At 38.4% G+C, this 20,539-nt stretch overlaps 1 long non-coding RNA gene across 2 annotated transcripts in view; it reads right to left on the reverse strand.

Annotated features, from left to right (window-relative positions):
- LOC140636200 (uncharacterized) overlaps positions 1–6,040 on the reverse strand; it is a 73,449-nt gene extending 67,409 nt beyond the window's left edge. The window contains exons 1-3 of one of the 2 annotated variants that reach the window (XR_012033497.1): positions 5,803–6,040; positions 2,591–2,681; positions 1,499–1,742 (exon numbers count right to left, since the gene is read on the reverse strand). This is a non-coding gene — a long non-coding RNA (uncharacterized lncRNA). The remainder of the gene's footprint in view (positions 1–1,498; positions 1,743–2,590; positions 2,682–5,802) is intronic. The other variant, XR_012033496.1, reaches the window with a different exon arrangement.
- Between the last annotated feature and the right edge of the window lie 14,499 nt (positions 6,041–20,539).

Genomic DNA, 20,539 nt, shown 5'->3' on the forward strand with positions numbered 1-20,539 from the left:
TAGTTTTCAACAAATTCATCTTTTTCTTTTTTGGTAAGAAGAAGGATACTTAATTAATAAATGACATTGGGACTAATACACATCCATTTGGAAAAGTTACATCCCTAACTATCATTCAATTGAAGACTGAAAATTTAATTATATAAACGTTTTAAAGCAGAAATAATGAAAAACACCATTTACTTGGTAAAATTGTAAATAAAATACTGGGAGGATAACTTTCAGTATTAGCTTTTAGAAGAAACATGGAATTAGTTTGCCACAATAAATAGTTTATATGAGTAAAGAAAAGGACATGTAATCCCAAAGAAAACAGTCAAGGAAAATAAATAATCAACTCATGGAATGAGAAAAAAAAAATACTAAAATATGCTCTGTCTCATTAGCATTTGAAAAAAATGCAAATTCAAATAATGAACTATGTCTTTCTCCCCAACACCTGGGCAAAATGGAAAAGATTGATTGTATTTATTCATCATTCATTGTGAAGAAATGGCCATTCTAATACTATTGGTGGAGGGCAAATTAGTTCAGCTTTTTGGACATCATTTCAACAATACTTATTACAATTTTAAATTTTCACACAGTTAGATTTAATTTCTACTTCTATGTACCTATCCTAAAGAAATACTTGCACATGCATAAAAAGGCACGTATTTTAAACGATGCAACTGCAACATTATTTGTAATACTGAAGAAATCTCATCACTACAGATATAGTTAAAGGGCACAAGCACACTGGAGAATATATTATCCAGCAGTTTAAAAAATGTAGAGCTACTTGCACTGACCCTAGACTTCTCCAGGCCACGTGAAGGAGAAGGAGAAGTAGTAGTGAGGTTGAAATGAAGATGGGGGTGGATGTGCGGGTTGGGTTGTTGCTCGTTTAGGTCAGTGTTTCTCAGCTGGTGGCCCATACTAGACCGCATCACATGGGATCCAGCATCAGACCAGGAACCCCCATGTTGACCACTTTTTTTTTTCTCTTTACTGAAGTGTGTTTTACATATTATATAATCCACCGATTTTACATGTACAATTTAATAACATAGAAATTCTACCAATCTTTGGGGTGCCAGAGGCTCAGTCATTTAAGCTTCTGATTCTTGGTTCCAGCTCAGTTCATGATCTCAGGGTTATGAGATGGAACCTTGCGTCGGGCTCATGCTCAACACGGTGTCTGCTTGAGAGTCTCTCCCTCTGCCTCTCCTCAGGCTTGTGCTCCCTCTCCCTCCCTCTCTCTAAAATAAATAGATAAAATCTTAAAAAAAAAATTATCAGTGTGTGCCACCATCACTAGAAATCAATTTTAGAGTATTTTCAACACCTTAATAAGATCCCTCATATCTTCATATATTTTTACTGTTCATCCTCATTCCTGCCCCTGTCCAGACTATCATTAGTTTACTATCTGTCTATATCAGTTTGTATTTTTTGGATGTTCCATATAAATGGAACCACACAACAAGTCTCAAAGTTTCACATGCATAGGACTCACCTGGGAATCTTGTTCAAATGCAGACTGAGCAGGTCTGGAGCAAGCCTTGGAATCTGCGGGTCTAACAATCTCTGGGTCAGATGATGCTGATGTCCTGGTCCAGGGGTCATAATTCCAGAACAGGGCCCTGAGGGTGCTTCTCGTTCTTGCACGCACCAAATGTTGAGGGTCATCGATACGTATCTGTCTGTACTTTGAGTTTTTAACAAGGAACATTCCTTCCTATTTTACATCTATCATTTTTCTGAGGAGAAAGTTAGATAATAGGTAAATTTATAATGCTATCTCATAACAGCAAGAATTTTAGTCCAATAACAATAACTGAAAACTGTATTAGGTTCCTGAAACCTTTGCAACTTCCCTAATTTTGTCATATGTGTATTGCCTAAAGGGAGGTAAGTCATGAAATACAGGGATTATTTGGGGCAACAGAAACATGGAAGATCTTATGGAGATAAGAGTCTCAAGAAATAAAAAAGAAAAATATTGAAAACGAAACACACACCAAATAAATCTCTGGGCCTGTGGTCAGGTGGCTGACCAAGGAAAGACTGAGGTAAGACCCAGGCTGTTCCCCACTCAATACTACAAAGAAGTGACAAAAGAGATTTGACTTATTTGCACCTTCTCTTGACACGTTTACTTTTAGCGTCTGCCCTTAAGTTGTTTCTCCAACCCTGTTAGTGATTGGACCAATTTATGTATGTTTTCAGATTCATATTTTCTATGGGTTGTATAACATAAACTCCTAAGGCAGCACTTTTCTATTATTATGCACCTGTACTGGGGGCCTGAAGAATGCATCGCCAGCTATATTAGCATTCGGTTTCTCCCTGAGCAATATCCTGTTATGAACACAAAGAAAGAACAATAGTAGATGTTTAGAACATTGTTATCCTTATTGTGGACTCTTGCTCTTTAGATAAAAATCTAAATTTTTATTATTTTAGTCCAAGCCAATTAATTTTACTCAGTGTGTATTTACCATACACCATTGTTCATCTCCCTCTTCTTTTCAATACTACTATTGAATTTTCATATGAAAAAAAGCTGTGGTTTGGGTAATCCAAAGCAATAGTTAAATCAAAATACCTAGTTTTGAAATGTTTTGTCAAATTCTGTTGTTGTCAGCTTGAGTCTCCAAAGCCCAGAAGTTAGGAATGCTGGGGGCTTTAAAAGTTATCTGAGGAATATCAGAAAGAAAGAAATATATATATTTTTAAATTTTTCCACTGCTTTTTGCATCTCTGCAAGTACGTCTCTTTTCATAACAATCATTAGTTTGTGCAACAATAAAATATCTTTTGACCTGTGATTTTGTAGTACAAAGAATTTGTCACCTCACTAATGACCTTAGCAGATAAATTGAAGATTTTTTCCTTAGGAAATATTTACATACTTAAGTACATAGTATCACTTCTAGAAATATACGTAATGGAAAAAAAAAACCTTGAAAGCAGAAAAAAATTTATATTTGAAGATGCTTATCACATTGTTATACATAAGAGAAAATACTCAAAATAACCTAAATGCAGGATAATATGAAAAATGGTTAGATAATTATGGTATATCAGCCTGATTAAGTGAGCCAAAATTTAAAAATAATTTCTATGGTAAATTTTAACATGAATTGTTTATAGCTGTATTCATTAACTTATTCATTTATTCATATATTTAACAAATGTTTTTAGAATTTGCCAGACACTGTATAATAAAAAAAATATTTATGTGATAAGTTCTGAGAAGCAGCGTGCAAAATTATAAATTATATATTATTGAAACAGTTTTAGTATCACAACAGAAATTGTGAGTATAAGACCAGAAGAAAAGGTAGTAACTATGAAAATGAATGCTTATCTTCCAATTTTTAGTATTTTATCATTTATTTACTCTTACAAGGACTATCTAAAAAAATTAAGAAATAAGTAGAGCTTGAAAACCATGGCTTACCAAAATTACTGACAAAGTAATTAAATACATTTTCTAAGGTATATATATTTTTTAATGCACTGTCTTTTTCAGTTCTCTATTCTCTTTATGCATAACAGAGCTTGTCTATTCTAGTTATTTTCTATTTCAATATCAATGATAACCAGGCCAGAAGGCTCCTAGTCTTTGAAAATGTACTCTCTAACAGATTAGTTATAGGGTATCAGTAAATTGGATCTAAACCCAAGGCATTTCTCACATGCTTCTCAATGTTGTTTTCCAGATTCTTACTTGTAACTTCAGTAGCGGCACAAGGAGAAAGCCAGCTTAGCCTACAGAAAAAAAACTTTTCAACTGATATTAATTTTTATGTCCAAAGTAAAAAATTTCAGGGGTCGACTCATGGGCTTCTTGCATTAATACCAAACCCAGTGATACAGACCTAACTTTCTCAGCAAGATTTCTAAATCTTTTGCAGAATACATCTGAATTTTGTGGCCACCAGACCATAAGAGAGAAATGGCACTGCATGGACTGATTTAATTAAAAAAAAAAAAAAAGAAGAAGAAGAAGAAGAAGAAAGTGTGTTTTCCTCTGAAGACTTTACTCCTATCTCAGAAGCTAGGAAGACGCTCCGTGATGGCTAATTTCATGTGTCAACAACTTGGCTAGACTCTGGTAGCCAAAATTTAGTCAGACACTATTCTACATATTTCTGGAAAAGTATTTTGAGGATGGAAATAATCGAATCAGTAAATTTTGAGTCACCATGTTTCCCTCCAGCGTGTAAATGGGCCTCATGCAGTCAGTTGAAGGACCGAGAAATGGGACTCTCTGTCTCTGTTTCTCTCTGCTTCTGGACTCAAACCACAGCTCCCCTATTTCTCCAACCCGCTGGCCTACCTTGCACATTGTGAACCTGCTAGTCCCCACTGTCAGGTGAGGCAATTCCTTAAAATAAGTTTCTTCTTTCTCTGAAGTAATCCCCCACTCCACACACACACACACACACACACACACACACACACACACACACTACCGGTTCTATTTCTTTGGAGAACCCTGGCTGATGTGTCATCTTATGTCACTTTTTTATCACATTGGCTGCTATGAATGCCAAGTGTACTGGTCTCCTTCTCTAAATATCATAATTCATAGACTTCCTTGTGGATTATGAAATAATTAATTATTTCATAATAATTATTGTGAATTATAATATTAATTCAGCTGGTGAGCCAGGTCCTGGTCCAGGTGTCAGGTGTCCTCCCCATCTTCCCCTTTCAGATACATTGACCAATAAGAGGACACCTTGTATGCTACAGCTAGGAATAATTGTCATATTAATAAAACCAGAAATGACTGAGGTTTTGCCAGGAAATTTTTAAGCAAACAAGTCATCTCATTTAGAAGTTTAATGATAGCCTAGGTATATCCTAGAAATGGATATTTACCTTATTTTATTGACAATATTTTCAAGGTGAAGGAAGTGTCTTTCAGTGTACTTGGTTATGGTAGATACCTAAGTTCACATGGATTTTATAGAACTTTACCTCGGATTTGATGCTACCCAGATCTTCTGCAAGCTTTTCATCGGCTGTGAACTCATATTTTAGGACTTTCTGTCTATCAGGAAAAAGACTTCGGGGCTATCTGAAAAGCTTTATGGTTAAGACTGGCACAACACTGTTTTTCACAGTTTAGTCTAAGAGCAAAGATGACATCTTAAGTAATTTTACATTTTTTTAATAAATTTATTTTTATGGTGTTCAATTTGCCCACATATAGCATAACACCCAGTGCTCATCCCGTCAAGTGCCCCCCTCAGTGCCCGTCACCCAGTCACCCCCACTCCCTGCCCTCCTCCCCTTCCACCACCCCTAGTTCGTTTCCCAGAGTTAGGAGTCTCTCATGTTCTGTCTCCCTTTCTGATATTTCCCACTCATTTTCTCTCTTTTCCCCTTTATTCCCTTTCACTATTTTTTATATTCCCCAAATGAATGAGACCATATAATGTTTGTCCTTCTCCGATTGACTTATTTACTCAGCATAATACCCTCCAGTTCCATCCACGTCGAAACAAAAGTAATTATACATTTAAAGAAAAGAAAAAAAAAAAGCAAGACCAAATTTGCTCCAATCTAAGAAAAAAAAAATTCTACCCAATGTCTTCATCTATAGGTCTTACCTGCCAATTTTTCAAATTGGAAAACCCCAATCAAAATTAATATGCCCATCTGGTACACTAAAATGAGATCAAAACTAAACTCTATGTTTAAAGGTTTCAAAAAAATAAAAATAATAAATAAATAAATAAATAAATAAATAAATAAATAAATGTTTCACTGATTATTGGATCAAAAAAATATGGGACATACCTATTACTGATTTGAAAGGAAATATTAGATCCATAATGTTTCCTAGTTCTTTTTGCTTTCACTTACAGCCGCAGTTCACCGGGATAAAGATTTGAGAAGGCACAGACGAGGAATACATCACAATACAAGGGATTTGTGACATACTGACTATATCATGGAGCTTATTCAGAGAGATGTGATGATGGAATAGTCTGGACAGCTTTCTTATGGACTTCCTGTCTTGCCGCTGTTCGCCAGGACTCCCCAAACTACTGAAAATGAGAATAATACATAGAAAACTTGGGGATAGATGTCTGTGCCCTGAGCCCCAGGGGTTAAAACCATCAAATAAAGGGGAGGATACCTTGGGCGAGAGCTAGATGGACAGAGATAGCGAGCCTCGTATGAAAGAGTGTGGCACACCCGGGCAGGGGCACAGCAGCCGAAGTGAACAGCGTGCTGGTGTACAATAGGGACACCTAACTGCAGGATGCTTCACGGAAGTAACCTATGGAAAGTTGGAGAACTTACCAAACTATCCTTATAGCTTTTACTGTAACGGTAGCATGAACGGAAGTCAAGAATCCGTCAATAACTCAGGCACCAAATAAAGTGAGAACAGAGACATGGTTTAAACAGCAGGAAGAACTCTGTGACCAGCCAGGTGAGAGCATGAACCTCCCAGCAGCAGCAGCGGGGGGCGGGTGGGGTGGGGGACCAACAACAACAACTGGGGCAGCCTGCACTTCCAATAGTTCAGAAAAGCCGCACAGGAGTCAGAGCCATTACAGCCACTCCACTCTGGGTTGTTCCTCAAAGGAGTCTAGAAGCAAGGGACATTGACCTAAGCTACTGTATTTAATTCACCTTATTTTCTAAAGAGCAAAATGATGCATAGTATTAGAACATGGTCTCAATTTATTTCTATACTATACATTTTCATAATTTCATAACCAATAAAAAAGACTGGTGAAATTCTTAGTTCCCTGAGAAAGCACAGTCCAACAAAAGCTTTGATTTGAAAGAGTACCTTGAAATATAGCGGCCAACATAACTGCCCTTCAAGCTCCCCTTGAATGTAATTATCCCATTAAAACAAAAACGTTCCAAAACAACGAAGTTTAGCACCTAAATTATATTTTCTCTTGGCTTTCTAGATTTCCCCTTGTCTTGATTTTCTCCTTTATTCAGATTATTTAAATAACCATGCATCTCAGCATTGAGTATTAGGCTCTCTTCTCCCCACCCCACCCCCACCCCCGCCCCCTGCACTCAAACCTTTGATTTTTTTGTCAGCTCTTATATCTTCAATTCAGTTGCTACCTGATGGCCAGTGACGCCCGTATCGCCAGTCCAATCACATTGCTTATGTCATATGTACATGTCATACACACACACACACATATAAAAATCATATGAGTAGAGGCAAGAGTATATGAGTAACTTAGCATATTGGATGTCATTTGGGAAGGCTTCCAACAATTTCAAACTTTTGAATATTCAAACATTTGAAAACATGAATGATTAATCTCCGTCTGCAAAACTTGCTTCCTCCCAACCTTTATTTGATCGGTAAAGGGCATTTCCCGCCTTGTCATCTCCTTCTCATCATTTTCTGTGGTCAGTTCATCACCAAGTCCTGTTGCCTCTACTTCCGAAATCTACATTGAATGTATGTGGTTCTCTTCATTTTTACTCTCCTCACTCTAATTCCATCCATCAACGTCCCTTACCTAGATCTTCACTGGAGACTCCATACCGATCTCCCTGCTTCCTCTTTATGTTTACTCTCATTCTTCCCACACATATGCTAATGTGATCTTACAGAAGTATAACCTGGAGCCTATCACTCCCCAGCACAGAATCCTTCCAGGTCCCATCGTATTCACTTAGTATCTAAAAATCTTCCACACGGCCTGGAAGCTCTTTCCAGAGTCATCTAATGTTCATCTCCAGCTCCGCTGGAGACCTGCATCCTTTGATCACTCAAGTCCAGACCCATCGGGCACCTTTCAGTTCCTCAAGCACATCAAGATTCTCCCCGCATGGCTCCTGAAAGTACAGTCCCTCTAACTGGGTAAGTCTCCCTTCCTCCCAGTCTCCTTCCTACGACTGGTGGGGATCAATTTTTAGCATTTACCACATCCCAGCTCCCTCCAGGAAGACATCCCTAAGCACTCAACCAAAGTTAGAATCCTTACTATACTCACACTGCACATGGTGCTTTCTTAGAACACTTACGTTATATGATCACAAATTGGAGTAATTATGTGTTTAATGTTTTCTTTTCACCTTAGACCCAGGAGAGTGGAGTTATATTAGTGTTTGACATTACATATTCTGTAATCAGTGAGCAAATGGCTCATGTTAAATAAAATAAGGGTTTTATTTCATTCAATATCACTATGAAATATTTGCAATGACACCAATACAAGTTGTTTCCCTCAAAATGCTTTCTGTTTAATTTTATAGTTTAACGTGACTTATGAATTCACAAACAGCTGTTCAAATTCTTTATGAATAATCTGTCTTGTTCCATGAAGGGCTTCTTGAAGAATCCCAGTCATAGGATTTAAAAGTACTTGTTCATGGGTTATTGAAAAGTCACTTCGTTTCCTTTGGAAAACTTATTTTCCCTTAACTGGGTGTAAAACCATTGAGAACTCCCCCCATGTTTAAATTATATTGCATATTTCTATGCAGGCAGGCCCTGTCTACTGCCAGATTTTTTCCTACCCATAATTATGTGGACCTGACATGTGTTATGCTATTAAATTTGTAGTCATTTGTATTTTCCCAAGTGCTGTCAGTATGCAGATCATCGGGGCTGCGTGAGGCAGGGCACCTCACTAGAAAAACATTTACGAAGAGAAGAATAGTTATGTGGTATTGGCGTTGCTACTTCAGACACCGGAGTGAAGCAGTTCAGGTTTTAATAAGATATTATTTTAGAGAGTTAAAGATTGTTTAACTTTTGAGTTGTGTTTTCATTCTTACCAATCCTGGTGTGATTTGCTCTCTCAAACCATGTTTTCTCTGAAAACACTGGAACTGTACATCCCTTCCGTTGACCAGAACCTTGCTCCCCCTGGTGGTCTTGCTGAGTTCAAACTGTTGACCATGCATATTTAATTTATAATTTGGCTTTTTTTTTTTTTTCTTCATGTTTTCGAAGACTGACATCTCAAGAGCGTATTTTTAGGATAGTATGAGTTGTCACCGAACTTACTGTTAAGAAATACTGTCCACTGATTTGGGGGGATCATTCTGTGATATCTACATTTCAAAAACCTTTCATTATTATAATCCCTAGAGCAGACCATCTATATGTGCTGTTGTGTGAGTTCACATCAAGATGCATGGCGACAGGATAATAACTGAATCCTTATCACAAGAATCTCTCAAGACCGACCACTCTCCAGAAATGGGGGAGGGGAAGGCAAAGAGCTCCTGTTTGGGAGAAATCCTCCATCCTGACCCTGTACCACTGCCTCCCATTCCATCGAATATCATTACGACATAAGGAATTCCTTTTAAAATCACTGAATGCTTCTGACATAAAAGAGATACAAGCTGAAAAGGATTTGGACTAAGGAACACTTACTTGAATCCAGTCTTTCGGAATAAGGTAGAGCATTAAAAATAAATGGCCACATTTCTGAAGATCATTAAAAATAAATGGTCTTTTCTAATGTGACATCACGTAAATACTTCAAATGTTTAATGGCGCCGGAGCACAAGCTAACTTCTGAGTCAAATGCTAAAACAGTATATTTGTGTCAAAATGCCATATTGGCTTCCAACTGAAGCAGCCTTCAGCGAACTGCTCCCAGAGCCAAGGGGAGGGGAGCTGTCTCCAGCTGCTCATACGTAGGCTCCCAGGTCCAACTCACAATGTTTTACTCTGGGCTCTTCGGGGGGGAGGGGGCATTCAGAAGGAAATCTCCAGTATATTTTCTTCAGATGTCTGATCCTGAAGACTTTGCATTTTTTAAGCCTCCCTATCTGTCAGAGCCCAGTGAAAACAGGGATTCACTTCAGTAAGTTTTGAAAAAGAAACAAAACAAAACAAAACTATTGGCCATTAAGAATGACGAATAAAAAAGGAAAACAGAAAGAAGACGGAGAGCAAAAGAGAGAAGTGAGTGGAGCATTGACATCTGAAATATAAAGGGCTCCAGAATGTTTTGGGCTTAACCGTATTGTTTACATAACAAATATCCCAGCAGATGTGGAACCCCTTGGAATCAGAAGGATCTAGGTGATTTTAGAGACATTTCATTCAAACACTCCTCAGCACAGACTTATAATAATGCTACTAGACTTATCCCATCAGCTTCAGCTGCTGATAGGCCGGTAGGGACTGTAACTGTGAGGATAATATTATCATATTATTGTAGCATATTAAGAATCCTCTGGAGAAATCATCTGTGACATTCATTTGTAAGATGAGGGCATCTGCGAAGCTCTTCTATATTGATCTGGAGATACTGGAGAGTCTAGAAGGGGGTTAAACCTTCCCCATTTATGGTGGCCCTGATCTTAACAGAGAGCCAGCTGGTCCCTGCAAAGCCCTCGGTTCCATTTAGCACGAGGCCTTATTGTACATAGTTCTCTTGAGTCAATTAAAACTTGACATTTTGTACCCTCTGTAATTAAAATGCAAATGAAGGGGAAAATTTTGTTTTCACAAACAGATTACACAGGTTAATTAGGATGAACATTTACCCAGGCCAAAGTTTACAGATAAGTAGTGCCTTCCAAGAGCCTACTAACATGGTAGACTGAATTCTGAGCCTGTGTTCTACGTCATGGAAAGATCCATTAACTACATGTCAGAGCAAGGGAAGGAAGGCCCAGAGACTCTAAAATATAATTATTAAGTATATTCTTTCAAGTAATGAGGAGGAGAGAGCCGTTCACCCACTTCCTGTTTGAGATTAACTTTTCCATGGTTCCATTTTGCTTAAGACTTAGAAAATGCCAGCTCTAAAAAGCACAGAGCCTTTAGATGGCACGGATAATGAAAATGGCCACAATGGATGCATTTATGAAAACCATAAACTGTTGTGCACTCTATTTTTAATCTGTCCACCTGAGTAATTAAAGGGAAGCTTCTGGACACACTAGAGACATTTGGGTCACGATTCAAATACTATAACCTCCCTCCCTAAGAGGAAAGGTGAACAAAGCTAAGAAAAGCAAACACTTTAGAAATGACCTTGCATTATTCTTGGTGCTACTGCAAGAAAATGCAATTCTAAGGGTGATGATGGAAAGGAATAAGATGCAACATTCATTCTCCACGCTGAAAAGCCAAATAACGCTTTGTTAGTGGTTTTTCTAAGGGAGCATTTTCTAGTCTTTGCCGCTTAATCATAGCTGAACTCCTTGCACATAAAAAACACAATGTCGTATTTAATTTTTAGCCATTAGAAAGATGGATAATGTGTAGATGTTTAAAGCAGCAAAGATAAAGAAACAATTACATGATATTTACGGCACAAGAAAGAAAATATTGCCAGATATCACAGATCAAATGCAATAATTATTTTTAAAACTGAAAGACCTAACGCCAAATTGAGAATTTGGGGCATAGGATAATTAACGTAGGGTCAGAAAAGGTCACCATAGCTACCTTGAAACCAAAACTATTGCTACAATATAAATTAGGCCATTAGAAATTGAGTGTGGGAGTTGAACCAGCGTCCCCAGCATGAGACAGCACCCCGGACCATCCCATTAAATACTCCAAATTGATGAAGTGCTTTAACATCCATATGTTTTTATTTACTGATTTAAATTCAGTCCTACAAAGCAGAAAACCAGATCGAGTACATCCGGAAGCCAAAAGGAGGGCTAAGCGGGAGGTGTTTTTCCTGGGTTCTTCAGAATATATTAGTTTCTCATGGAAGTCTCTTCATGGGCTTCCAGGGCGTGGCTCTTCTCGAGGGAAAACGAAGACCGCGGATTTTTCTCTCGTGTAGACATCTACCCCTTCAATCTTTCATTTTTTTTATTTTTTTTAAGAACCGAATCCCTTATTTCTTTTACCTTTCCTCAACAATTTAGACAAAACCAGATACTTGAAATCCCAACCTAATAAAACCTGTATGCGTTTGGGTTTTAATAACAGATGAGTTTCCCAAAAATATTGCTTAGCATTTTCATTATACATTCAGTATGCCAGTCATTCTTTAGGGCTTTTGTTATGTTTTACACACACACACACACACACACACACACACATTTTTACATTTTTTAATGTTTTCCCTTCTGGGAAAGTTTTCTTCTGAGCCTTATAAACATTTACAAGCACCATAAGAGACTTTACTCTCAAGCATGTTTTATTGGTTCTCAGTCTTTGTCAGAGTTCTTAGATCCTCGCTTTGAATCTTTTGTTCACTCTTTTTTCCCCTTATCATTTCAATCATGTGATCCCAGAAGGCTTTTGTTACAGGGTACCCAGATGTGGCCAAACGTGGGTCCTCTGTGTGGCAAGGCTAGGAGACCCGGGTTCTTTAGGGGATGCAGCCGTCTCATCTACTCTGAGGGCCTGACAGAAGCTCACAAGCCCAGTCCAATCTGTTTTAAACTGATTGTGCCCCTGGGACTAACCCACGTCCTCTCCCTCCCCAGCAGCTGGTCAAGTCCTTTTAGGAAGAGTATGGGCAGCAAGACAGGAGTGTTGCCAGGGGAAACTCCACCAGCCCCGAAAACAAGCAAACCACCCCCCTGGGACAAACAAGGCTGTTGCCACGGAGTCAGCCCGGCTTCTCCCTCATTTACCTGCTGTCCTCGGTGACTGCACATCCCGCCCTCAGGAACACCTTGTTTCTCTTTCTGCGAGTTCCCTTCAGTCCACCCCAGGGGAGATGCCCTGTTGACGTTTTGCTCCAGTCCCAGGGAAGGCTCCCTTCCCCAGCTACCAGCTACCAGCCCAACGGGGAACCAGGAGTCAGTGCCATGGGTCGCTACTTGCCAAACCAGCGTGGACTTCTCTGGCTCCTTCTGCAGGAAGGAGAGTCTGCCCTCCGCGGAAAGCCACGACAATTGACCAAGCGGCCTTCTGGCCTAGGAACTGACTGACCTTTCCTCTCTAACCTTAATCGAGAGGTTTCCAGGGACAGTATAATGCGTTCTCCTGAACGGTGTGTTGGAACCCTGAGGAGAGGCCCCCCGCCTGCCCCACAGATGGTCTGACGACATCTGGAAGCTGGCCCTGGAGACATGCCGAGGCGGCTGAACGACAGAGACGCCTGGGACTCCAAGACACGGCAATCCCTCACCCCTGACATCCTCGTCAGCCCTAATCAGAACCCAGGGTGAAGCCCTTCTCTCATGTTCACACGGCTTTGTGCTCGCCTTCCCTACTTAGCCTTCACGGACGTTCTCTCTCCAAACTTTATCCGTTCCTTCCAAATCTGTGTTCCGTGCAAGCAAAGCAAAACCAAGCAAAACAGAACAAAACCCGCTTTCTCATCTCTTCACCAAACACTCCCTGCTTGAGGACTCTTACTCCTCCATCCCCTTGGGCGGCCTGCCTTGCTCCTGTCATGGCATTGGACTCCACAACCCCGAGCCATGGGGAGCCTCTAAGTCATTCCCCCATAATTACTGGATGTGGAGATCTGGCCTTTAAAGAAATAATTAATTTCACTGAGTTATAAGGATGAGGCCCTAATCCAGTGTGACCCTAATCTAATATGACTAAAAGTGAAACTGATACCAGGGATGTTCAAGAACACAGAAAGGGCTACATGAAGACACAGGAAGACCATGGCCATCTACAAGCCAAGGAGAGAGGCCTCTGGAGAAATCAATCCTGACAGTACCTCGATCTGGGACTTGCAGTCTGTAGAAGTGTGAAATAAAATAAAGTTCTATTGTTTCAGAAAAAAAAAAAAAAGCACCGTGCTGTGGCCTCCCCATGCACTTAAACTCTTGTCAATATTCTGAGTTCAATGTCCATGCAAGAGACCAGTCCTGTTGCTTGCTTCACAGTTTGGGTTTTTGGGGTTTTTGTGTGTGTATTTCTTTGTTTGTTTTTCAACTCTGGTGACTTTTGTATCCAGTTTACCATAAGCCCTCAAACTCAGAACCCCACCTCGAATCATGTAAGCACCTTGACCTACTCCATCTCTAAAGCATCAGCTGTAAATTTCCACTTGTATTAGTGCCTACTTTCCACTGTTTCATTTATTTACTCCTATTATGGCTGCAATTGAAGCCTGTAAAACCTCTCATTTCTTCTGTTCCTGCCACTCCTCAATCTATGAAAAAAATTCTATTTCCCTTCTTACTCAGGCTTCACCCACCCACATGAATGTATCACTCATCGACAACATTAGCTTCCTTTCCTCTTCTGCTGGTCTTGCTCAAAAAAAAAAAAAAAAAAAGCTCCCGCCTGGATCTGGAACATCTCACCTCCTCTATGCTTACACAAGAGCTGCTGAAATGAAATTGGAGACAATCACACAGCTGTGCACATTGGGTCACAGTAAATTGCGAGTGTCCAACCTCAGCTTGGCACCATACCCTGCTTGGCAATTATTCTAGTTGGCTACCTTGCACAGTCACAAATACTGGTTACTTCAACTATTCTCAATTCTTGTAGCATGCTACATCCATATAAATCTTACAATTAACGTGACCAAAAAAAAAAAAATGCACCTAAGTTTACAACTTGATGGGTTTTCAAAAACTTAACATGCCTGTGTAATCCAGCATCTTAACCAGGAAACCAAGCGTTGTCAGCTACCCAGAAACTCCGCGGTGCTCCCCAGACCCCCATTCAACTGACTTTGAACAGTACAGGTTACACTGTATTTTTTAATTCTTTTTTCTTTTCTTTTTTTTCCTTCTTTTCTTTTTTTTTTACTTTTTGTTTATTTATTTATTTTTATCATACACCCTGTATTCTTTCATCTATGGCTTCTTTAGGTCAAGATTATGCTCTTGAGATTCATCAGGGTTATAGTGTGTAGCTTGGTCGTTCTCAATGCTGCATCCCATTTTATGAAGATGCCATAATGCATATATCTGTTGTACTATAGACAGACCTTTGATATGCTTCTAGTTTGGGAGTATTAAAAATAATGCTGTTATAAAAATTCTAGTACATATCTGGATGAATAGAATTGTGCACGTCTAATGGATGGATACTTAGGATGGATACTTAGGAATTATTAGATTTTATGGGCTCTTATGTTCAACTCTATTAGTGCCGAACCACTTTCTAGACTGGGCGCACCATCTTATACTCTTATATAGACTTTGACCTCATGGAACAACTTTTCAGTGAGAGAAAAAAAATAGGAAGTAAAGAAATAAACTAAATAATTACAGGCTGTACCAAATGTTATGAAGGATACACACAAGTAATGGGACAGACAGGACTTGGAAGAGTGAAAGTGTGTCACCAGCGTAGCAAAGAAGGAACACTCTGAGGAGATGACATTTGAGACTGGACTGGACTGGACTTGTTAGCGAGAGCTACTCATAGGAAGTGCCAGGAAAAACACATGTTAGGAGGAAAGAAGAGCAAATGCAAAAGATGTGAGGCAGGAAAGAATTTGGCGTGCTCAGGGCACACAAAGGAGGTAAGAGAAACAGCTGATGACTTCTTGAAAAGAGAGACGGGGGCATGAGTTTTGAGCTGAGTTGGAAAAAACGTGAGAAGGAAGCAGTTCACACAAGGCCTTATAAGCTATTGGCCGACATTTGCTTTGAATCATATGTCTGGTAGAAGTCTACAGGAAGTTTGTATCCAGGGGCAAGTGAGAAGGAGTGCTGACACCATCCGTTTACTACACTCCCGCAGCCATATAAAGAACAGGCTGTATAGGGGCAAGAGTGGAAACAGGAGCGTCCATTAGTAGAGTGGCCATTCACCTTGGAGCCCTTGAATTTTGTCTAATGTTCCATCTAAATATAATTAACATCTTTTATCAGTCTCAAAATGTCTTGTTTTTAGGTTAGAAAGTTAAGTATATGGTCACCCTATCTATTACAGGACTTTAGCAGGAGTATAGAAGATAGATACCATTGGCCTGAACTGGGGTAGTAGCAATAAAAGGAGAAAAATAATATTATATTCAAGACCTATTTTGAAGGGAGCACTGAAGGACATATTGATGGATTGCATGTGAGAGGTCAGGAAAAGGCCCAGACTGGGGATGATTTCTAGATTTTTCATCCTAAACTGATGGTGGTACCAATTACAAAGGTAGGGATGCCTGAGGTAAAGACAGGCTTAGACAGAGAAAGACAGGTCTACCCAACTGACTGCGAATCAAAACAGGAGAGATGAAAGAGCACACAAAAGATAAAATTTGCATTGCCAAAATAAGCATTTGCCTCTTTTCTTCATCTTTTCATTAGGTCTCCCTCAATCTGAAATATAACCTTGCACTTGTTTCCTGAATCTTCTCCCTTTTCTCCTCCATCTGCCTCATACTCTTATCATCCCTGATGCAAAGCTACCCATGCCAGCTTCTTCATTGCTCTCTCTGAAAGTCTATAAACAATGATAAACCATCTTTAAAAAAAAAATGAATAAAAAAGAACAAGCAAGCCCTTAACTCTCCATGGACCCTGTATCTTTTTCTCACTTCCAGAATTCCCTGGACCTTTAGAGCCAAGTTTCTGAAAAGCATAATCTACATTCAAGGTCACCAATTCTGTGACTCTTATTTCCACAAACTCGCTCGCACTATGATTTCCATCCTCATCGCGTTGATTAAAATCTTTCCCAACAATAATCTCCCCCGCCAGACAAGCGAGTGCTTGTGAGTCCTCGTGTATCAGACTTTCCACAACCTTTGTGCTCCCTCCCTTTTCGAACTGTCTTCATCATTTGTTTTCTTTTTTCTGTTTCCCGTTAGTGCCTCTTTTTATTTTTTCTCAGTCTCTAACATTTTTTCTACCCTTCCTTAAAATTAATATTACTCAGGAATACACTTAGCCCAATTTTCTTCTCATTTTAAAATGAACCACCCCGGTGGCTCAGTCGTTTGAGCGTCTGACTCTTGATTTGGTTCAGGTCATGGTTTCAAGATTGTGAGCTTGAGCCCTGCATTGGGCTCTGCATTCAGTGCAGTCTGCTAGAGAGTCTCTCTTTCCTCTCTCTCTCCCTATGCTCCTCCCTCACCCCCTCTCTCAAATAAATAAATAAAATCTTTAAAATAAAATAAAATAATAAAAATGTATTCCTCCAAAAGCTTCCTCTTGACTCATACTCACTTCAAAAGGTTAATAAACATACTTCCTATTCTGATTGTGGTGATGTTTTCATAAATGTACACACAAAGCAAAGCGTATGAAACTATAGACGTCAAATATGTGCAATTTATTATAAATAAAGTTTAAAAAATTGCCTCTTGGTTTAAATGAATTTTGGCAGAAAGTCCATCAAAAGAGAAAACTTGTTCCCACAACACATCATGCTTGTTATGGTAGAAATTTTCTGATCTCCAGTGGGACATACTTGGCCATGTGAGTTAAATCATCTATCACTAGCTATTTATCACCCATGTGTGGACAATCTGTTCCTAGAAGCAAAATTCAATAAACTGCCTTTAGTGATGTGTCTAGGATGACTCTATTTATGACTCTTCAGATAAGTCTGATATGAAGCTTCTTTAATGGATTTTTTTTTCTCACGAACTGTCCTCCCTCCCATCTTATGTCAAAAGACCAAAGTGAGTTAGTTCGCCGTTTTCTCTCTGAGCCTCCACATTACCACAACTTCTTTGCGGAGTTCTGTAGTATGTAGCATGTTAGTACTTCATCATAAAGTGATGTCATGCCTAGAGTAGACTTCCTGCCTCTCCTACCAGAAGGCCTCCATTTTTCCCTCCAACTGTCACTCTGAAACTCCAGATCACTTTGTTAAGCAGCAACTCTCAAGCCCAGGTTTTCATCCTTGCTGTGGTGTGGATTCCAAAGACAGTCCCAGATATTAACTTTGCCAAAATTTTTAGGATGGAATCAAATCAAATGTTTGCTGCCTCAGAGGTTCTACACACGTACCCTTGCTAGGTGAGGCCTTAGTGCTCTGAGATCACAACCTGTAGGACAGAGCAAATACATCTCTTTTGCTCAATCCTGACCTAAAAATAAAGTCTGGCGTATAGTCTCATAGAGCTGCCATTTTGAAATTCCTTGTAGCTTCTAGCATAGCACCAGTCGAGACAAAAGGGAAAGACACATTACTAGTCCACACCTGGAAGGGCCGACATGCACCTCTGATCATTATCGATGGTGAACTACTTCAGCAGTAGAAATGGGACATCAGTCTTAGCTGTCAGAGGGGTTCCTGTAGGAACTGCCCTTTCCCCAGAGATCACATGTAGCACCCTAAGCTTTCTGAATTGTCTTCAATGGTTTTATGAAAACGAGTTGAGAGGTCGAGAAAAGTCATTACTGGAGTGTTCATTAGTCAATAATTCAAGGTCACTTTCAGGCATTCCCTGTCTCTCCTCTGATGCTTCTATCTACTTTTTGGGTATGCATATTAATATTCACTAAATGTTAGCATCTACATTTTGCCTAAACCAGCCCGACACCAATTTACCAAGGATAATCCCAAATTCACTATCAGTAAAAGTAGTCCCTAAATTTCTTTGATCAAGTGCTCATATCATTAACAACTAAATAATTTAAAACTAAATATAAATAACAACAGTTATATGATCAGAATGTATATATGCATTCTTTTTCGTTAAAAATTATACGTGTAAAAAAAATAAAAAAATAAAAAATAAATAAATGAAAATTATACGTGTGTGTGTGCTACTATTATAAGGCATGATATATGGTTAGGATGAAGTTTATTGTTAAAGATAGCGTATGTGAATTTACACTTCAAATAGTTTCCTTAGCGATTTTATAATTTCAAAGAATTTAGCTGACTTTCTTTTTTTTAGATCAGAACTAATTAAGTCTTCATTGATCTTGCCTTGAAATATAGTTGGAAAATGTGTATACTAGCAGCAAAAATTTCAACTGTAATTTTTTTAGGGGGTAGTGAGAAAGGTTATTATTTGCTTATACTTTAAAACACTATCCTCATCCCAGTGTTATTTTGCTGCATTCATTTTGATCCACCCTGTCACTTTCAGAGGTTCTTTGTAATTAAAACTAGATAATATAATGCATATAACCACTTAATGAGACACATGGAGACCACAGGGCTTTACAGAATGGTGAAAGCAGACATCCCCTTGGTGTTGTATCTTTTCCCTCAGATGACTCATGAATTCTTCGTGAATAAGAAATATGATGTAATGACCTAGTGAAGACTCTAGAAGCTATTCACATCTTGGATATCAACAAGCTTGATTTTTATTTCATCTTCAAGAAAAAAAATAAACATCAGGGCTAATGTTTTCTCCCTACACTACAGTGGCCTATTGTTTGTACCTCAAGGTGCACTCACCCCAATTCAGACACCGTTGATTTATATCAACTATATAACTGTTATAAATCTATAATCTATAAATCTATAAAACTATAAGATAGTTGATTTATTTATCAGCTATGGTAAGCCATAGTTGCGGCTTCTATCTTTGTGTATTTCGGCAGTGCAGGCAAGATCTCTTCCACTTTATTGATTTATTTGTGTATTTATTTTAAAATAGACAATGTAGCATGTATTTATTTTAAAAACAATTTAGTAAGACATTATGTCTCTGTTTTTTCTTAGTCTATATATTTAATGACCCCTTATTAAGATCTTTATTTCCACAACACTTTTTTATTCAAAAAAAAGGTAGAGTTTCATTTTGACCTTATTGTATAACAGTAGTTACTTCATTCCGTACTAGTAAATAGAGTAAGCTATTTGATTTAGCAAATCCTGCAAACAAACACTAACATACAAGTGGTATTGACTCCTTGCAGGCAACAATCCAGGCCTCCAGCTAGTTCTATTTGATGGACACTCACTTAGTTTTGCCTCAATAGCAAACTCTATCTATATGCTCAAGAGATGCAATGATTGTTGTTTCACTACCATTATCTAAAGGAATAAAATATGAATCTCAGTTTATATATTCCTGCCCTCTAAGAACATTAATATTTAAACATTATTAAATATTCAATAGTTTAATTTCATAGCTAGATACTAAGAAAAAGTCACTGAGCCTTAGACATGCAGGTTATTGAATAGGCAATATCTATAAAGGCATCATCTATGACTAGGGCAAAATAATCTAAAATTGAATGTGCCGGTTCAGTAATAATTTTGTATATGAGTGAAACACGGAATTAATTCCATTTATTTAATGAGTGGTCACTATGTTTAGAACAGGCTAGTGGATCCTGTTGTGAATCATCAAGTTGACTGAAGGACTAATTAAAAAAAGAAATAGATGATGAGGACAAGCACTAAATACAAAGATGAAGGGAAATAAATGTGTCATAAATGAAAGTAAGGGGGATAGAGAGTTTAACTGAGAAGGTAAGAGGGAATAAACAAGGTATGTCCCATTCTCAGTAAATAGAAGTTCTAGAGTTCAGAATTCAGCTTGTCCCAGAAAAAAACATCATCTTTATTCCCTTTCTAATGTTTTAATTCATGACTCCTAGCTTAATGTAATCTTTTTTAGAATGTAACTTCTATCTGATGGTCAGTAAATATTTTTTAAAAAATGAAAAGAATTAGAAAAAATGGATATTGGGTATAAAATGCATGGTTTTTGTTGTTTGTAGTGCTTAGTATAAACTTGCATTATCTCTTTTGTTATGGTACAAA

The sequence above is a fragment of the Canis lupus genome, chromosome 7 (assembly GCF_048164855.1).
Source record: "Canis lupus baileyi chromosome 7, mCanLup2.hap1, whole genome shotgun sequence".
NCBI classification, from domain to species: Eukaryota; Metazoa; Chordata; class Mammalia; order Carnivora; family Canidae; genus Canis; species Canis lupus.